Source organism: Cygnus olor, chromosome Z, assembly GCF_009769625.2.
Source record: "Cygnus olor isolate bCygOlo1 chromosome Z, bCygOlo1.pri.v2, whole genome shotgun sequence".
Lineage (NCBI taxonomy): Eukaryota > Metazoa > Chordata > Aves > Anseriformes > Anatidae > Cygnus > Cygnus olor.
The window spans coordinates 43,712,722-43,733,452 of NC_049198.1; the positions used below are offsets into that span (position 1 = coordinate 43,712,722).

A 20,731-nucleotide genomic window follows, 5' to 3' on the forward strand; every position below is an offset into this window, starting at 1 on the left:
GGGCATTTGCAACTGGACCAACTTACTACATTTGAAAAATGTGATGCAGTGCATTGAAATACTCCATAAATTGTCTTCTACAGTATTTCCTATGGATTTTTTTTTAATTACTTGAGAATATACACTTGGGAATGGCAGTTGAATAACCCACTTGGTCTAAATGTCCCAAAGTTATTCTTGAAGTACCTGTCTAATAACTCCAAAGGAGTTTTAGTGGGTCTACTGGCTCTAATATGCTTTATTTCAGTATTAAATGTGTTGTATTTGTATTACATTTATTACTCATTGTCCAGAATAGGCTTAATAATTTTTCAGTGATGATTCCTAGCAATTGTTCTCATCCTGTGTCTTTATCAGTTTAGATTATGTTCAGATACTGTATAGTAAAAGTGCATGTAGGTGCTTGTAAATGTAGATATTGTCATTTAAAGAAAGAAATATGTGAGCACAGAAGGCAAAGGCTAGACCTTTTACAGAACTGGTTTTAAAGATTTTGAAAGTTGTTAATCTGCTTTTTCATAGCTGTAGGCCTTAATAGTGGCCACAGGTGCTTCTTATAACATCACCCTTCTGCCCCCCAACTACCCACTAAGAAACTCTTAGATCAGTAAGGTGGCCCTTAAAAGCACATACATCTTGGGTAGCCTTAAATGAACAGGCAGAATCGAATTCTTAAAGTTGTGTAGATTATACTGTGCTTATTTTGTCTATGCTGCATATATTTGTTTTACTTTTCTTGTGGTTGCAAATGTAGTGACTACTCACAACTGTCTAGCTCCTATCTTCAGATGCATTGCTCACAGGTTTTATGCGACCTGTGCAAACGTGCAAAACTAAACTACAGTGTCTCAACATTACCATGGATATTTATAGGATATCAGTATAGTTATCTGTGCTTCAGTTTTCCATGGTTTTGATTCAGAAGTGATTTTCAGTGGCAATTAATAAAGTATAAGAAATTTGTTGTCCACCTGTACTATAGCTGTGTTGTAGTTAATAAGCAGCCCTCAAGAAAAGCTTTTACCCAGAAAAATTACTGATCAAAACGAAGCTTCAGCAATTATATTGTTCTGTACATGTCTTTCTTTCCATTCTGCCTTTAACTTAGGTGTCCGCTGGCTGTTTCCAGACAGATTTGTTAATGTTCTAAATCAGCCATGTTCCTGTTGCTTTAAGGAAAGTCCGAATTAAGGCAAGACAGAAGTGTGAGCTCTGGGAATCTGAATAGATGCATGAGGGAGATGTTACGATTGTCCCAGCCACAGGAAACTTTTCTGTTGACACTTTGAGCATATGAAACAGTTTGGTCATGAGACACAAGTTTCTAAGGAATTGGATTTCATTACCTTTGCTTCCTACGGAATTTACTGTTTTGATTTTTTTGAACCATATCCTATCTACTATTCAGGTCACATGCCCTACTTGCATTGAACACCCACATAATGAATTTGTCTTATAGTTGGTTTTTTCCTCCACTCTAGTACATGAGAAGACAGGGGCTTAGGACTTAGCTGGGAAGACTGATGAATATTTTACTTATGTTGTCTCATCTGTATTGCAAAAGGAAATGAAATAAGCCTCTAGAATATTAAATGTTTCCATGCCCAGGATCCTGTTTATTTCAAAGGAAAGATCGCCACTTCAGGGCTAGTTTTCTAATAACTATGATAGTCTAGTTTTTGTTTGAATTCAAGAGATTTCTGTGTTTTGACTTTAGTTCTGATGAATTTAGTAAAGCTACTCACATGTGTAAATGCAGGCCTTAGTTATTCATTCTAAAGATCTTCTTTCCAAGCAAACGCTTTATTGGTTGAAGGACAGATCTGACTTCTAATTTCCTTGATTGTCTTTACTGGGAGATGTTTTTTTTTTTTTCTTTCTTATAGCACAGAAGAAACAATTGTGTAGGACTTTGGGGCGGGTGCAGAGATGATAATGGGAGGTGGGGGGTGTAACTGTAGAATTCCTTTGTCTTAAGCTCAGTTTTCTTTCATCTCCTGCCATTTCCCCTCTCCTGTGAAGCAGGTGCCCTTCCGAGCATATGCGAGCTTATAGTATGAAAAACCTGCAAGGTGGAGTTTGTGACCCAAATTTACCCTCATTGTGGCTCGATAAATTAGGTCTATATCTTGACAACTTTATTTTGTGTTACCATGAGTAAGCCTCTTAGGTTTACAAATGCTTATAAAGAAATAGAAGGAAATACTATTTTTTTTTTTCTTTAATATTCTCTCTTTTGCGGCACAGGCATTCACGTTTAGGAGAAGCAATTGCTTGAAGAAACTAAGGAAGTGACTGATAAGAAAAGTGATTTGGACCTACTTGAATTTATAGATGCACTTACGTGAAAAGATGATGTATTAATTATTTTTACCAGTGTAAAGAATTTATATGTCATACTTTTATTCTAATACATCTCCTTATTCCACACCATCTGTAATATTTTTCTGGGAATTAAGCAATTGCTCCTTGAAAAACTGCCATATCTGTTTATCAGGACAGGAGAGGAGACATAAATAACAACAAAATGCTTTTCAGTATCATGTTCATTGCTCCTATTTTTACAGTTGCTCTGAGATGCTGGGTTGAGTTGTATAAAATCTAGAGATCCTAGACTTCTCAGAACATAAAATCTAGTAGTGTGAAGACACAGTTATAATGTGACTGTATGTTTACAAACTGTCTTCCATAGAAGGAGGTAGGATGCCATCCAGAGGGACCTTGACAGGATTGAGAGGTGGGCCTGTGTGAACAAGGTCAAGTGCAAGGTCCTGCACGTGGGTCAAGGCAATCCCAAGCACAAATACAGGCTGGGCAGAGAATGGATTGAGAGCAGCCCTGAGGAGAAGGACCTGGGGATGTTGGTTGGTGAGAAGCTCAACGTGAGCCGGTAATGTGCGCTTGCAGCCCAGAAAGCCAACTGCATCCTGGGCTGCATCAAAAGCAGCGTGGCCAGCATGGCAAGGGAGGTGATTGTCCCCCTCTGCTCTGCTCTCGTGAGACCCCTCCTGGAGTACAGCATTCAGCTCTGGGACCCTCAGCACAAGAAGGACATGGACCTGTTAGAACGAGTCTAGAGGAGGGCCACGAGGACGATCAAGAGGCTGGAGCATCTCTCCTACGAAGACAGGCTGAGGGAGTTGCTGTTCTTCAGCCTGGAGAAGAGAAGGCTCCGGACAGACCTCATTGCAGCCTTCCAGTCCCTAAAGGGGGCCTACGGGAAAGCTGCGGAGGGACTCCTTTGTCAGGGAGTGTAGTGATAAGACAAGGAGTAATGGCTTTAAACTAAAAGAGAGTAGGTTTAGATTAGATATAAGGAGGAAATTCTTCACTATGAGGGTGGTGAGGCACTGGAAGAGGTTATCCTGAGAAGCTGTGGATACTCCATCCCTGGAATTGTTCAAGGCCGGGTTGGATGGGGCTTTGAGCAATATGATTTAGTGGGAGGTGTCCCTGCCCATAACAGGGGGGCTGGAATTTGTTGATCTTTAAGGGATCTCTTTAAACCCAAACAATTTTGTGATTCCTAAGTGCCTTTTTTATCTAAGAAAATCATTAACATTGCATAAGATACCTCAAAAATATGCGCTGTTTCTAATATCACTGCTGAATGGTGGGGAATTTTAACATAGTATGGTAGGGTGTTGGGCGGAATGATTCTTAGTTTAGAAAACAGAAATGTGCTATCATCTTTTGCCTGCACAGCATAGAAAGAGATATGAATGAGCTGGAGGTAGTAAAGAGTTACTATGAGAAATAATTCTATATATAATTCATTATTACAGTGGTATAATTATCTTAATGATGTGTGTTGCTTTACAACTATGTAAGATAGAAATGTAAATGTAGGTATCTTGTGCGAATGTCCTGTGCCTGGTATAAAGTGGCATGTAAGTAAATATTTAAATGGTTATATTTAGTTAAAAGTATCTGATCGGACCAATGAATTTTCCTACGGCTTTCTGTGCAGTTTGTCAGGGACATAGGGACGTCTGAAAACCAACCATTTTCTACTTACAGAGTTTATTTCATATCTTGCACTTGTTTTTAATCAGTTAGAGCCTGTGAATGTCCTGCACAGGAATCTGAAGTGTTTTTAAAAAGGTTGTGTAATACCAATGACCTAGATGGTGTGTAGACACTAAGTCTTTTCATTTGTTTTCTCTTGTCCAGAGCAATGAGACAGGAAGCATTCTTAGAATTATTTTTAGATTTTTAAAAGTCAACCTTGATTTCCTCTTATAACAGTAATCCTTTGGCTAGGTCCAAACGCAATATTCGCTCTTTCATGGTGCCATATGCTTACAATTCTTTGCTTTATTTTTGGTGCCTCATTTTTAAAGAAAGTACTCAAAGACTTCAGTCTATATTGGATTGTCATACTTGAAACGTCTGGGTACAGAAGAAAGCACTCCGCAATGTACCCATGATTCTTTTCATCATGGGTCTAAATCAAACACAGTAAGTGGGTTGATTTTTGTTCAGACTAAAGAGATGAACATGTCTAAAAGATTGGGCATTTCCTTGCTCCATGATTGTAGTGTCTTTATGACATTGCATTAATTGTGAGAGGAGGATGGCTAAGAGAAAAGTAGTCTGGAATTCTGGTCTCCCTGTTAGCTTATCTCCTCATTTCCCATCTGAACTGAGAAACAATCTGTAGGTCTGAATGTATCTTATGCCTGGACCATGGTGCTGCTGTTGCTTCAGCTGATGTGTCTTGTCATTTTCAACCAAGGAGAAATTGGGTACATCATTGCGTTTCCTTAACCACTGTCTTTTGCTCCTTGTTCCATTTCCAGTGTTAAGATCTGGGAAACCTCTTCAGAGATGTATTGCAGTTTCAGAGATAAAGACATTGTGGTTACTGGAACATACTATCCTTTCTTATACCACATAAACGAACTATGCTATTTGGAGAAGGTGAGCAAGACGGACTTCTGCTTCTTTGTGATGCAGAAATATACTTAGCTAAGTGTTTTGTTACTTGTCAAGCCAAGTTAATATTTCTAAACCATACTGAGATCAGTAGAGGTGATGACTTTGAGAGCTTAGGGAATGTCTATTTGTTGGTGGTGGTGTCCGAGCAATGACTGATGGTTTTCATCAAGGGAATTACAATGTTATTTGTCCTTTGTGCTAGACTTCAGCTTTGCAGTATCTTATTTGTATTCGTCTTGCCATACAACTTCATGTTTAAAAATCATATGCTAGCCAGTGTTGGACTGTATTCCTTCCATCAATGAAAACCTAGTTTTTCAGCTTACTTCTTCCTGAATCATCTTTATCTGAATGTGTTTTTTATTCATTTGGCTTGTTCTAAGGTTTGAGAGTAATAATGTTGTAAAATTGTCTGGATGGCAATGGAAATCCCTTGTGACTAAACAAATCTGTGGAAGAGTTACTTTTGGAAGACTATTGTATGAGGTTTAATTGGCCATAACATTGTGAGTATTTGTTAAATGTTTATGAAAACCTGACTGTGGACAGAAAAACATGAACTCTCGCTAACTTGCCTGCAGATTTCAAAAATGAAATTCATTTCACAGAGGAGAAACTGGAAAATGAGAGAAGGTGGATCAATATATTGTTGTCTTCATTATTATGATTCTAGTTACATTTAAAATTTGTATAAACTTGAAGTGACAACATGAAAAGTGACCAAACCATGAAGTGTTATCAACACAGATAACATCCTTGAGATTTTGTCATGCTTGTTGGTGTCTTGGCTGAGGAGATTCAGGTAGGCTTGTGAAAAGAATTGTTGATTGTAAGTTGAAGCTCAAGGCTTTCTGTTTGTGTTCTCACACCCTGCCCCATTACCTGCATATTACACTGGAAAGGTTTCTGTTTTCCTTTGGGAATATTACAAATAGCCCCATTGTTGGCCTGCAAAGCACTCCAAAACTGAACATAAAAATAAAGTCGCTTTAAGCTGTCGTGGGGCACAACAACCCCATGCAATACTACAGGCTTGGGGAAGAGTGGCTGGAAAGCTGCCTGGCAGAAAGGGACCTGGGGGTATTGTCAGCAGTTGGCTGAATATGAGCCAGCAGTGTGCCCAGGTAGCCAAGAAGGCCAACAGCATCCTGGCTTGTATCAGAAGTAGTGTGGCCAGCAGGGCTAGGGAAGTGATTGTCCCCCTGTACTTGGCTCTGGTGAGGCCGCACCTCGAGTACTGTGTTCAGTTTTGGGCACCTCACTACAAGAAGGACATTGAGGTGCTTGAGCGTGTCCAGAGAAGGGCAATAAAAAGCTGGCAAAGGGTCTAGAGAACAAGTCTTACGAGGAGCAGCTGAGGGAGCTGGGGTTGTTTAGCCTAGACTAAAGAAGGCTCAGGGGAGATATTATCTCACTGTACAATTACCTTAAAGGAGGCTATAGTGATGTGGGGTTCAGGCTCTTCTCCCAAGCACCAAGTGATAAGGGAAAATGGCCTTAAGATGTGCCAGTGATGGTTTAGGTTGGATATTAGGAGAAATTTCTTTCCTGAAAGAGTTGTGCGGCATTGGAACAGGCTGCCCGGGGAAGTGGTTGAGTCACCTTCCCTGGAGGTCTTCAAGAAATGTGTAGATGTAGAACTTTGTAGCATGGTTTAGTGGTGGTCTTTAGTACTAGGTTAAAAGTTGGACTAGATGATTTAGTCCTGGTCTTTTCCAACCTGAATGATTCTATAAGTTACATGTAAGGAGAATTTGGCTACCAAATTTTGTGTTCTGTTTGCTTTTAATGTTAGGAGATGGGTGACAGAAGTAAAAATACACAGAGAGGGAATGTCAAGTTAAAGATGTCCTTACAAGGATATCCTTCATATTCTAGAAGCTAGTGTATAGTGCAAAAGGCTCTTTTCCTGTTTATTGAATTTATTACCATCTTGGCTTAGTTAAGAGTGGACTGGGTGGGTGTTTTGCAATGCAGACTCTTTTTCCAAAGCACTGGCAAAGATTTAACAGTAATCCAGCTGAGTTCCCCTAAGGGTTTGAGCTAAAATTCTGACTTTCATATTAAATTAGGCATAGTTACAAGACAAGAGTTTTTGAAGTTTTTGTGAAGCATGTGACTAACAGAGCAGGCAACCGGGATGCAAATTGTTTCGTGTATTTTTTTCTTTGTTGTGTCAAAAATGTATTCAGGATGCAAAAGGTTCTTATTGAACTTGAAGGATCTCTACTCAATTTTTTTTTTTGAATCTTGAAAACAAAACAACCCTCTCAAACTACCTCCCCCCAGCTTCCCATACTTGAGAATTGCTCCCTAAAAAGGGCTTCCCCCTTTTTGCTAAGCATGTGTAGCTACATACAACTATCAACTAGATATGCTTTTTTTTCTCTGTACCTCACTTGTATTTTTGAAGTTCTTTAGCAGATGTTGTCGTTTATGTGATAATGTCTGAATTAGCCTCCCCTTTGTTTCCTTGGCCTGTGATTCTTTTTGACAGGGTGCTGGAGACATTTCTGCCAGTATTATGGGTTACGTCACAAATGAGAATCGTGAAGTAAATGTTGTTGCATGCAACTTAAGGCAGAAACTTCTTATAAAACTTTGAAATGACCTGTCACCACACAACAACTTTTTTTACCCAAGAATTGTGGTGTGCTTTGAAAATAGTGTAATAACTCTGTATATGACATGTTTAGATTGATGTGTGATTAGAGAAAATGTTAAAAATTCTGGCCTATCTACATTTGAGTCATCTCCAGAGTTGCTGCTGGATTATTCCATTGTTGGTGTCAGGTTTAGCAGCACTGGGTGATTTGGGAGAAATGGAAGGTAGAGTGACACAATCACAAAGTCAGTCTCACCACAGTGTCAAATGCAGTCCTTTTATTTTCATTTCTTGTCTACCTGCATTTTCATATTGTTTTTTTTCCATGTTTTCTTTCCATGTTCTCTACCATGAGTCTCCTCTTCAGTTCATAGTGAAGACTTGATTTTCAGCAAACTATTTTCTCCATTTGCAAAAAAAAAAAAAAAAATCTACCATGAGCGTGAAGACTCTTTTGTAAACAAAGAATGTTAACAGATACACCATTGCAATGAATGTTCTAATGAATGTTCATTGTAATAAATGTTTTAAACCATGTTCTTTACATGGTTTAAATCTTTATCGAGCTCTTTTTTTTTTCTCTGCTTTACCTATGAAAAGAAGAGGGAGAAGGTGAAATGTTAATGTTAGCTGGTTTGTTCTTTTTAATTGAACAAATGGGAAGAAAATGCATATTTATCTACAGAGCAAATCTGCACAATTACCAAGGCACTTGTCCTTATTTATTTTCTTTTTGTGCTCTTATTCCTGTCGTCTTATGGATGATGATGTTGAACCATGTAAACTGCAGAGAACAGATGCTTCGTGAATATGTCTGTGATAATTTTGTAAAGGATTTAGGCGTTTTTTTGGATGCGCAGAAAATACTAAAACATAAAAACTGAAATAACATGAAGAATATAGTGGTTTCCTTTTAGCTCAAGTAGAAGTGGCACCTCATGATCACACCTTGATGTCATCTGCAATGAAACAAGATTGTAATTTGGAGGTGGGAGTTACGTATAGCCAAAAAGCCTGTATATACATTAGCTCAATCCAGTAGCTCTCCCAGTCATTTTAGATGCTGAAGGAAGATTCACTTACCTGGGGAGGACTAGTGCTTCTGAGGTAGGCCTTTCTGTTACAAAGTAGGCTGTTGTAAAATAGTGCTGTGGCTTTTCTTGCTTTGTTTTATTGTGTTTTTCTCAACCCAACTGGCAATAGAACAACTATTAATCACCCAGATCGAGTGTTTTTACAGTCTGCTGGTAGTTTTGATAACTGGACTGAATTTCTGGGGAGATCAGTTGCTAAATAGAGCCTTTTATATCTTAATTTGACTATGGACAAGATTGGTAATGGCTGAAAATTAGCTGTATCTAAAGGTTGCTCAATGTAGGTTTCTTGGTAGAAACTGTTTCTAAAACAGCTAACAAGAAAGCTGGTTTTACTTAAAATCCTTTTTTGATTGTTTCAGCAAAAGCCAAGGATAGGGTAGATAAGAAGATATGTAACATCAGAGGTTCTGAGTTGATGCTGATGCTCTCGGCTTTGTATCTTCTGTAGGCTTTAAAGTCATTCCTTATGAAAAGAAAAAAAGAGCTAATTTTCCATTATTTACTCTGGGGTTTTTGTTTTAGTGATGTATTTCTTTTTTTGTCTGTCTGTATATGGCATTCCTTCTGGATATCTAAAGAGAAGATATGTTTGAAATGAGCAAGCTGTAAGGACTATGTATGTTGCATGTAAGCCACTCAAAGTAAGTGATCAGTCAGAAAGCTCTTTTAAAATTGACATTTTTTAACATTGATTTACAATTAATATGATTGTTTAATGAAGGAAGGCAAGACAAAGCTGACTGACTTTCAGCAGGAGGTGGCAAGCTTAAAGTGTGTGTAAGAGAGCTTGCAGTAAGAAGTAGTGAATTTACGGTCAAACCGTAAGTAATTGGGAGTGGGCTGAGGGAGATGTCCAGTTATTAAATCAAATAGAAGGAAGAAGTATTTCTTAAAAAGACAGTATGGGAAGTTAACCTCTGTTTAAATAGGATCCAAGCGGTGAGTTATCAAGGGAAAAGTACCTGTCCGTGTTAAGAAAGGCATTGTCCCAGATGGGAATATTCATCTCCCGGGGGTGTTAAGGGTTTGCGGCAATTCCCATCTTTCATGGCTTCCTGGCTGGTTTGCTATTAGGATATTTCTGCATAAATTGTTTTGAGCTTTGTGTTCTTTCTAATGTCCTGGGTCCTATATGGGTGCTCTGTGTTACAATCTTCCTTGATTCTACTGCTTTAAGACAGCAGAGAGACCCATTTGAAGTCGTAATGAAAACCTGAATCTTTGCTTCTCAGGACACTCTGGGAAGCTCATGAAGTGCAGGTCAAGCACTTGTGGGGGGTGACAGTGGGGAGGAACTCGAAACTGACAGTGAGAAGTGGAATTTATACACACTTGGATCTCTGGTAAAGTATTTTTGGATTAACTAACTGCAAGATTAATTACTTTATAACAACAAGCAAACTGGTCTAACAGGGAGTTCCCGTTATTAGCATAATAAAAGTGTTAAAAATAGAATTCACAGCAAACAGGATGTCGAGTCATAACTGTGCAGTTTCGGTTGCCCGGTATTTATGCAACTGACCTCCTGTGCTGAGATCAGGGAGCAGCGAGGAGCCGCATGACTGTGAGTAAAATCCCGTTTCATCCGACTGCACCAACATGGCGGCCCCCAGAGGGAGTGGGCTGCCGCCTGAGGGTAACGTGGAGAAGTGGATTATCACCTCCGAGGGACAGCACACGCGCTGCTCCCATCCCAGAGGTGGCACAGCTTTTTCAGAAAAGCTGTTTTGAGTCCTGGCAGGTTGAACGGTGCATTTTCGTGTTGCTAGTCGCGTCAAAAATAGTGTTTTCTCTGTGTTAGTAATTCCGGATACCCACTGTCTGGAGCCCAGAGACTTTATTCCAAGCTACTGAACTTGTTTTACCAGATGAATTAACAAACCAACAGTTCTGGGAGATGAGTTGTGCTTCTCAGCCAGAATTACATAGCAAGCACTCCGTGCATCGTGGGAAATGTCCCTCACTGACCATTTAAAGTAGAACTATTGAGAAAATTCTTTCTTCAACTCTGTAGACAAACAGGCATGCCTGCAGCTTGAAGTCTGGACCAGACAGCACTGACATTTCAGCCCAGAGAACAATTTCTGTTCACGATTCCCTGCCTGTTATATGACTGCAGATGAGACAGGCTCACTCCAGAAAGCTCGAGAGCACAGAGCTGTGCTCAGTGCCATATGCAAATATGTTTTTGCATCCATATTGTGAAATTTAGTCAGCTGTGCCAACAGCATTTAGCTGAAACCAACCTTCTCGATTGTTTACCTTTGCGTTCTGAAAATTTCTGTGACTTTCAATGCAAAAAAAACTTAAGTTTTAAGAAGCTAATCCATGAATGTAACCAAAGACATAGTAAAAAGTATTTGAGACACTACTTTTAAGAGTTGATGGCAAATACTAATGTTTATTGACAATACTGATAACAAGCTTGTGTAAAAAAAAAAAAAAAAGTTTGATAAGGTTTCTAAAATAATAAGACTCCTAAAGATTGTGCTATATGTATTTGGAAGAAACAGGCATTTTCAAAGTTGACATATCTCAGTATAAAAACATTTTTTCTTAATTTTCAGCTGACTTTCTTCTGAGTACCATTTTAAGAACTTCTGAAACTGTTTAGCATGTCAGAGGATATGTATGCAGTTTCTGTGAACGGATATATTCTAAAATTGTTTTCCAGGTACCTTGGTAAATAAAATAATTATAAAAGTATTGATAGAGGCTCAGAAATTTCCCCAAATCTATGATGTAGAACAGCTGCCTGTCAGTAATAGACGAGACCTTTCTTGGAGAATGAGTATGGCTGCCACGAATTGGTCTTCTGGGGCGAGGTGGAGGGCGGGTGTCAATTTTGTGATGCTTTACTAAGGGTAGTAAAGCTACCTTTCACTAAGGGTAGTAAAGCTACATAAAGATCTTTATTTTGTCTCCGTTCCAAGTCCTTAGGTTTTGATAGTGTCCTACTTTTTGATTTTTTTCCTCTTTCCTCCTTTTAAAGGAGGATTTTGGCTTACAGAACCAGAAATTCTGTTGCATATCAACATATATATTAACAGTGTACTTGAAATAAAAGTTATTTGAAATAGGTATTCCTGGCTTGCTTCTCAGTATCTTTTTGCCAAGCCACGTGTTTACTGAACCTTTGAAAAGCGGAGAGATAATTTTCAATTAACTGAAGGAATGTACAACATTCAAGTACCACGCCCAACCAGCTTAGGAGGACAATATTTTTTTGTGTGCTTACATGCCCTTGAATAGTTAGGGGGCAGGTTTTGGGTTGATGTCAGTTTATAGTGGAAAAATACAAGTCTGAAACTACTGCTTGAGAAGGCAAAGTGTGTAGGTGAAAGCAAAATGCTGGAAGAACATATGGTACAAGGAGAGGTACAGCCTTCTTAAAGAAATGTAGCCGTTGTTAGTGGAATGGGATTTACGGAGAACTCTAGTCACGTTTTGATTTCTTCTCAAACTAGGGGTAGCTTTCTGTAACGTTTTAGTTTTTTGACCAACTTATATGTGGAAAGAAAGCACAGTGTATATATGATTTGGCTTTTCCTCCCTTCCCTCCCCCAAAAAGAAATGTGTTTCAGGAAACATGTTTGCGGATCTATATTGGTTTCATTGTAACTTGTAGTTTCCAAAGGGTATTTAAAAAGAAATTTCTCTTAAAACTATATTCGATAACACTGCTTGTTTGACCTTGTTACACAGTAGACAAGATTCAGGGCTATCCACTGCATTTGATTATTACTGGAAGTGCTAGGAAGTTATAATTAATCCCATCTCTTGTTTAAATCCCTGCAAATCCTTGTGTAGTCCTCTGCAGGAACAATGTCTGTTCCTCTGCCATCTATGCTTCAGCAAAGTAACTAGGCTTGAGTAAGAATGTACGCATGTTTGGGTCTGTGACAAGAGGAGATGTGGGCTTAATTCCGAAAGGGTGGGTTGGTCTACATCAAATGTGCTCAACACCCACAGAGGGTTTCCTTCCTTCCTCCCCACCTGATGTCCTTGCCAGCTGTGGTGTGGGCACAGCTCCACTGACAACCTGACTGATATTTCTGAGAGGCTACACTAGGGGCACAGGACACATTCCTTGAGGGTGCAGGGAGATATCCAGGATGATGCCACAGCTGAGATGGTTTGAATCTTAATCATCAAGTCCAGGAGGCTAGGTACTTAGGTGTCCAAGAGTACATGGAGAGGGTGGTCAGGGTCTGCCTTTCCCCCCGCTGACCAGTAAGACTGCAAGAGCTAGCCATTTGTAACCAGCTCACCAAGCCCCTTCTGCTTTGAAGTAACCACGGTACTTCTACAGAGGGCCCCTCTGTCAGCCCAGTGCCAGCATGGAGTGTTTGTCAGCCCTTCACTGCAAACAATGGCTAAAACGCTGGAGCCTGAAGTCTTTGAATATTTGTTGAGTCTCAGCATTATCACTAGGGACTGTATAAATTGATCAGATTGATGAATTGATCAGATTGGATGAACTGCAGGACTTCAGGAGAGGAAACTTTCAGATAAATACTAGAAAAAAATGCCAAGTGTGCTCTTTCCTAGGTTCTGGTCCTAAACGATCACTGTTGTCTCTCCTCCCTACCCTCTTGCCTCTTGGAACTCGCAAAGCTGAAGCTTTGTATGTTTTGTGTGTACATTCATGGGGCTATGCAAATCACCAACTACTATTTTTGTCAATCTGTAATACTCTTAACTGACAGTAGGTTTCCATACTCTACATTGTTAACTGGCACTCCTCCATGATGGATTGATAGTAATTTGGTTATACCTTAATGGGACACTTGTTCTGATTTAAATTCTTTCTGCTTAAGTGTTAGTAGATACTTATTTTTGTTTTTAATTAATGACCTCTTGTGAAAAGAAGAAAAAAGGGTTAATACAATTGAAATCTTATCTCTTTCAAGATTCAAGAATTTGTTTTTATGGGTCAGAAGTTTCCACTTACTTCCATTTCCACTTTACTTTCCATTTTTGTTTGTATCAGAGGTCTGTATATGGAAGTACAAGGTAGAGGCTGTTTAATGCCATTTTGTGAAGCAGAGTGCATAAAAGAGTAAAAGCAGCTTATTTAGCCCAAACTTTATTTTGTCTTTTGTTGGTCAGACATTGTAATACTGGGCCAATTTCACATAGTTCTACAGTGATGTGCTATTTGCAGGGTCTCAGTCCTTAACCAAAGTCATTGCAGACATGATGCTCGTGTGCCCTGTAGCTCCACTGTTATTGCTATATACCCCAGTTGAAGGACTGGTCATTGCTCAAGTGGGGAGAAAGGTGGAAGGATTGAAGAACTCTGATTTATCTGAAATTACTGCGAGTTTTTTCAAGAGAGGTATGTGCACATTTGCTGTTGTGGAAATACAGTCACTGGATTAATGTTTGGAGATCTGGCCTTTAAATTATTTTTTTGTGGTTTTAAGTTTGCTTTTGAGTGTGGAGTTTAAATGTGAGGACTTGGGTAGAGCAGGTACATCCTTCAGCTGCGATAGTGAAACACTGTCTGTTTAGTCCCACGTTACCTTTTTTGCTTCAGTGATGCCGTGTTTTATAATCCACTTAAAGGAGTTGCTTTATGCAAGCTAGAATACAGTTTTCCCTCTAATGAAAAGCCACTTGTATTCTTGGAATAAAACTATGTTAATTTAAAGCAAGTGCCCCTACGTACATTTTCTCTTATGAAACTGTTAACTGGTATAAACTGTGTAACCTAAAGAGCGCAATGGCATTATACTGGGTGTAAAATAGTATAGGGCGTGGTGCTCTAAGTCAATTTACAGAAAAGCTTGATAGTTTTGTGATTTAGTTCACCTACTTAAAATGTTCGTGCTGCTGTATCTCAGCCATGGCATGACAAATAATTTTAAGTTTTAAAAGGTCGTGGAACAAATATGTCAGCTATTGTTTTAGTTTTTAATTCTCCCCCTTCTTGAGAATATTCACTTGTGTAAACAGGAAGGTGATTGAGATATTCCAGTAATCCACTGTAGGTTCACTGTTTGCGCCTTTAGAAATTACAGCAGCTAGATGTAAGCAGTGTAAGTTGTTCTGCAAGCTGTTTAGCATGTATGGATAGAATGGCTGCACCCATCATTTTCTGGGTATTCTTCTATAGTGCAGAAAACCCACGTTATATGGTAACATTAGAAAGATCAGTTTGGAGGGATTATCATAAGATAGCAGGTAGAATAGTCTGTTGGGCCACATTGTATTGGCATGGCTGTAAGAATAGGTATGTCTAGTGACTTGAACTTCTCATAGTTCTTTATAGATACGGCCAGTATTTGCTTTCATAGAAAAAACACAGTGTTTCACATCTGTAACAAGGGAGAAAAATGATAAGTAAAAAGTTAACTGCAAAGAAAAAAGAAACCTAGGTTTAGGCTAACGTGCAAGATCAGACATCTGTGTGCCAGATACACATGCTTTCAGGAGTGTCTCTGCTCAGTGGTCTGCACAAGATGCTGTTCTTTATTTAAGCGAGCTTTTGATGGGTGTCTGTGAAAGAAGGAGATTACAGTTCGGACAAATCATTTTTCGTTCTTAACAATTCCTCCATCTCATCTGCCTTTCCTGTTTTTTTAGATATTTTTCTCCACTCTTATAGAAGGGAATCAGATTCATCTGAAAGGACTTACTTTCCCTAAAACTGTAATGCTCACTAGAATTAGTCATTCTTTTCTTCTCCGAACTAGTAGAATCTCATTTGTTTATTAACAGTTTTGTTGTTGTTTTTACAAAAGTTTGCATTAGTTCAGCAAATATCTATTATTCTATTTGGCTTACTGCAATTATGTCCTTCTGAGCTGCTGAATACCAACTGCCAAATAATTTTCTGCATTCCATGTTCTTTTTTTTTTTCCAGGGAAGATGGCATGTATGTACAATATATGATTTCAAGGCATGATCTTACAGCCTGTGGAATTGACTGTTTTCAGTTTAGGCTGAATTTGTCAACCTTAAGATTCTCTGAGGTGCAGAACTGTGAGTAGCTGGTGACTCATGTCCCAGTTGGTTTAAGAAGTGTCATTCTAGTGCCGTACAGATTTTTCTCTCCTTTCTGCTACAGTCCAGGCGCTAGTCTACCTCATGCTTCCCCAGCACCACTACCAGACAAGAGGCTAAATTTGAAAGTTGATTCCTCAGTCCATTGCATAGCTATCAATGCCAGCCACAAGGTCACTTACTCTGAATGTTTTATCTAAATTACATAAGTTGTTCTTTCTTCCCCTTTGCCCTTTTCCTTAATTGTTTCCTACAATGATATATGTGCTTCAAGGACATTTCCATCTGATTTCAGAGGAGAGAAGAAAGCTGATCAGCTCCCAGGAAATTCTTCTGGTAACTGCAGGGGCTGGTTTTATGATATTGTGGTATTAATAGATGCTGTTAGAGACTGTTGTGATGCACTGTTTAATTGTCTTTCACCTTCCAAAAAGATTGGAGATCATTTTAGTTGTGGTTCTCATCAAATATGCTCACATAGGGCAAATTTCAGTGTAAATGTGTTTATCCATATGTCTTCTCTTGTAATCTGGTTTATTTAAATCACGTATGACAAAAAGACAGATGTCAAAGACAACTGATACAGTGAACGCCAGTTAGAGGAAAGAGTCAGTAAATAATGCTATTGAACGACAGCTTGTCGTTTGTTAGACAGGAGGAGTTTCACTCTGTAAAAGCCCTAAAAATACCTGAAAAATGAATTTACAGTCAGCCACAAGACATAAATCCAGGGGAAACCTGGACTTCTCTGCATCTGATGCTCCTGGAACAATATAGTTTTGTTACATGATGCTTCATTGTGTTGAAGTGAAGCTCATGCTCTTGCAATTTTATCTTTCTTTTACAGTAGCATCAAAGGGACGATAGGACAGGGGTGTACCCAAAAATAGGAATCAGGATGTGCAAATCTGTTTCACCTTTTGATGCTGATGAGCTGACTGCCTTTAGGTAAACTAATCCACCTTAGATTTTCTACAAATGACTCAGCATGCTGCTGTATACATCTGTACAGATGAACCAGATAATCTTGGAGGTCTTTTCCAACCTTAATGAATCTATGATTCTATTTCACTGGGTATCATAAAGAATATACACTTCTCTGGTTCCCAGTGTGTGACCTGTAGACATCTGGTCTTGAGTGAGCTGGTTGGGCATACATTACTGGCATCATCTTGCAGTTTGCAAGACTCACTCTCCCTCTGTTCCTGTACATTCTGGTACTGTTTCAGAAATGCTGTACATAAACACAAAACCAAAATGCTTTAAAAAAAAAAAAAGCGTTAGAGGTTGTTCAAAATTACATATTGTTGCTTCTGCCTGCACTGCATCAGTTCCTCAAATATTATCCAGTTACAGCATGTAAACTTGTATAAGGCAAGATTATCAGCTCAGCTTTCACTGCAGAATGTTTTATGAGCAAAGACTTCCTGACCACATACTTTTGTTTTTTTCATACCTTCAAGTAGGATAACATAATGTGGTCCGTCATGGCAGGACAGATGTAAAGACCTGTCAGATCGTGATTAGATCCTGATCCAGGCTTTAAAGTAACTCAGGATGTAGGGCTAACTGTTGAAATACCTTGTGAGAGGATAGAAGGAGATTCAGAAATTTCTAGTAGTGTATTTCATAGCTCTCTTTTGTGGAAAAAAATGTTAAGAAAGGTCAGGGTAAATGGTGGGAGGGAAGGGTGGGGGTGTGTGTTCTTTCAGGCGTTGTGGAAAAACGGTATTCAAGCCTGAGGTTTTTGTCTTTTGTTTTCTCAAAAGTCCAGTTATACTGGATATGGATGCATTTAGGCAGAATCAGTGCTGAGGTCCACCCATGTTGTCTAGTCATTACTAAACTACGTGCTGTTAGACTGACAGGCTGCTTGGCCCCTCCCACAGTCTGCAATATGAATGATATTATTAACCAAACAGAAGTATTTTTCAGACTCTCTTAAGCTCTAGTTCAAAACACAGGTGGAATCTCTTCCCAGCTTCTTTACGTACAATACATGTTTCACAGTCTAGTAACTCACAGTATTCAATTAAGTGTGTTGCTTGTGTGTCATTAGTTGTGATGAATTATACTTTGGTAATTAATTCTAGCCTTTAACTTTCATAAAAATAACAGAAATCCGTTTAATTTTTGATTTATTTTTGATTCATCTGGTTTGCTGCTGTATAGCTAAAAATGCTGTGGCAAGTGTGGCTTGTTTTACTTAATTTCCTCTTTGTGAAAAACCTGATCAGGCGGGGCTTTTACCACATTACTCTTACTAAATTTTACCAGTCATCTGTTTCCTTGCAATGAACTTTGGCATATGATAGAAAAGAGAAGGAGACAGAGACAAGCTAGCACTTCTGCTGACTTTGGGGAAAGGAGTGAGGAGCCCATCACAGTAAGAGCCTGGAAGTCTCTGTCTGCATGGGATGAACAAGTGTGCAGGTCTTTCTTGTTCCACCTGAAATGAAAGTGGCCTGAGGAACAGATTCTTTTTGATGTTGTGAACAACATTAGAGGGCAGGAAAATCTTCATTCCCGCACTTGTTAATTGTATTAACTCTGTTCCAGAATTTTTCTTGTGATGATTTGCTTCTTTCTCAGGCCTCGTGTTGTTGCGGAAGCAAATACTGTTTCTTTCTAAATATTTTGCTGCACGTAAATACATGCGGGTCGTGTGTGCGGGTCATGCATGCTAGCATGCATCAAACCTGTGAAAGTTTTTAAGATTAATTTTGAAGATGTCCATCTTTCTCTGTCATGGACTGTTGCAGCTGTTAGGAGGAGTGAATCAACGGCCAATTAAATTGGTTGAGATCCTTCCATTTTTTTTATATTTTTTTTGCCAGTATTTTCTGTGTTAGAAATCTTTCAGAATTTGTCAGAGCTTACAGGCTGCTCTTTCCATGAGTATGCATGTTCCTTCCAAGTTTCCTTACAGAAATGGAGAGAGAAGTCACCTGATTAGCTTCTCCAAACCTTCCTTGTGTTTTTCCATGGTGTGCACCATTACTTTCATTAAGCTAATCACAGAGAACAAAAATGAGCAAAAGGTGTTATGCTTGTTCATCTTAGCCAATCCATTTGTTCTTTGGGATCTGATAGGCACTGAGGAGTTAACAAAGATTTGGGATTTGCAATCACCATCTGGCCCTCTGTTGGTTTGTCCCTCTGTTGCTCTTTCTCTCTTGTTCTCTCTTTTCCTTTTTCGTCTCTGCACCTCTCTTTCTCAGCTGGGTGGGAGTGCTGTTCTGATATCCTTCTGCCTCATAATAAAATGTAAAGAACGACCTCTTTAAATCACTCCTTACATTCATCGCAGGAGCACCCTGTAGTTATGTCAGCTGGGAGATCCCAAGTGCAGTATGTTTTATTGCTTTGCAGGCCAAGAGGTTGTGCAGTGATGGTGATCTTTGTTGTTCTTATTTTCTACCCAGTGTACAGCATCAAGTGCCTTCCAGATGATGAAGGCAAATCCTTCAAAGACGAGGCTCGGTGTTCTAAAATCTGTGAAAAAAAGGAGACTGTAGATGACTTCTTTTCTTGCAAATGATGGAATGCAGTGCTTCTGCAGGAGTACGGGGAGAACATTAGTAATCCTTGGTGCTGTTGTGCAGAGTAGTTTCATATGTTCTGCAGAACCATTACGCATAGTGGTACAATACATCATGCTTTGGAAGGTTTTCCAGCTTTGACAGTGTAGTTTGGCCATGTTTTCCATGTCAGGAAGAATAATGTGTAATAACCTAACAGCCTCTGAAATTAAAATACATCGAAGAAAAACAAGCTTGAACCTAAATTTTTAAATAAATTGATATATCCTGATGAATTTGATTAAGTGACTGTCCTAAGGATAGAGTTTGATCTCTGGAGTGACTTGTGAGACAAGCCTGGCATAGCTGGGAGGACTGTTGGTAAAATGCAGAATACAGGAAATAGCTTTCCATTTGGTGTTTTTTAATCCTACGATCAGATATTAACTTGTAATTTTAAAAGTGAGACTGTGCCAGTGTGTTTGCTGTTGAGAACTTGGTGCTTTTCTTAACTCTGCTTTGCTGAGCAGTACTGAAAATTTGTATAGATCAGACTTGACTTTTTTTTTCCCTCAATGATTTGTCTGGTATGAAGGAATCTAACACTTGTGAATTTTTGTAATTTCAATATGAAACCATTTCACTCAAAATACAGGTTTTAGAATAGGTGATGTTGATGTAGTCCTTTTTCCTTTTCTGAAAAGTTTCAGCATGAAAAATGAAATGTTGCATTGCCTGTTAAGATTTTTCATGATGCATACCTTGTTACAGTGAGTTCAGTTCATTAGGTCTTGAGCATATTGTTTTAGCATTGATACCGTATTTACACCCAGTATTACAAATGTGCACTGCCTAATAGTGCTCAGCCCAACAACAGTAGCAGCAATGTCAACGCTTCTCCTTTTTTTTCCCTCAGGTAATATAAAAACTTTCCCAGACTGAGCATCTGTGCAGTGTTCTTAATTCTCACTTTGGTAGGAGCTGAAGGCAATGTAGAATTGAGCCTATAGAGTACTAGCATAAAAATTTCCACTGTGAGATGGTGGTTTCCTAAGAAGGAAGAGAAGGCAGAAAATACAGATGTCCATTGGTTTATTAATAGCACTTGAGAAAGTGTCTGCTGTACCTGTTTTCCAAGGAGCACTGATCTCAGCAGTGGAGGTAGTAGGAGAACTGGGAGGAACTGAAGTCTAGCCCTGAACGTTTTAATACAGACGATTTGGGGAAGACAGGTAAATATTTAGATATGCTCAATGTTCACACCATTTCTTAAGCTCAGACTTGTACTATCTTGAAATAAAATGTGGTCCTTAGAAGTTGCATGGTCTTGTCATTATCCCTTTATCCCTCCTGCAAAATACAGTCATTGTTATTTTTAGTTCCTTTCACAATTCTTTGACTTCTCTGGCAGCTTTTTTGACATCTAAACTAACTCTTTATTTGATTTGTATAAGGATCCAGAATCTGACTAAGGAGACTGTTTGTATTGTGGTCTGAAGGTTAACTGATGCATTTAGACAACAATAACTCTTTATTTTACCCTAAAGCGGTGCTTT

The 20,731-nt window shown here is 38.9% G+C and overlaps 1 protein-coding gene across 9 annotated transcripts in view; it reads left to right on the plus strand.

Annotated features, from left to right (window-relative positions):
• LOC121061632 (aminopeptidase O (putative)) overlaps positions 1 to 20,731 on the plus strand; it is a 202,702-nt gene that overhangs the window by 130,022 nt on the left and 51,949 nt on the right. The window lies entirely within an intron of this gene.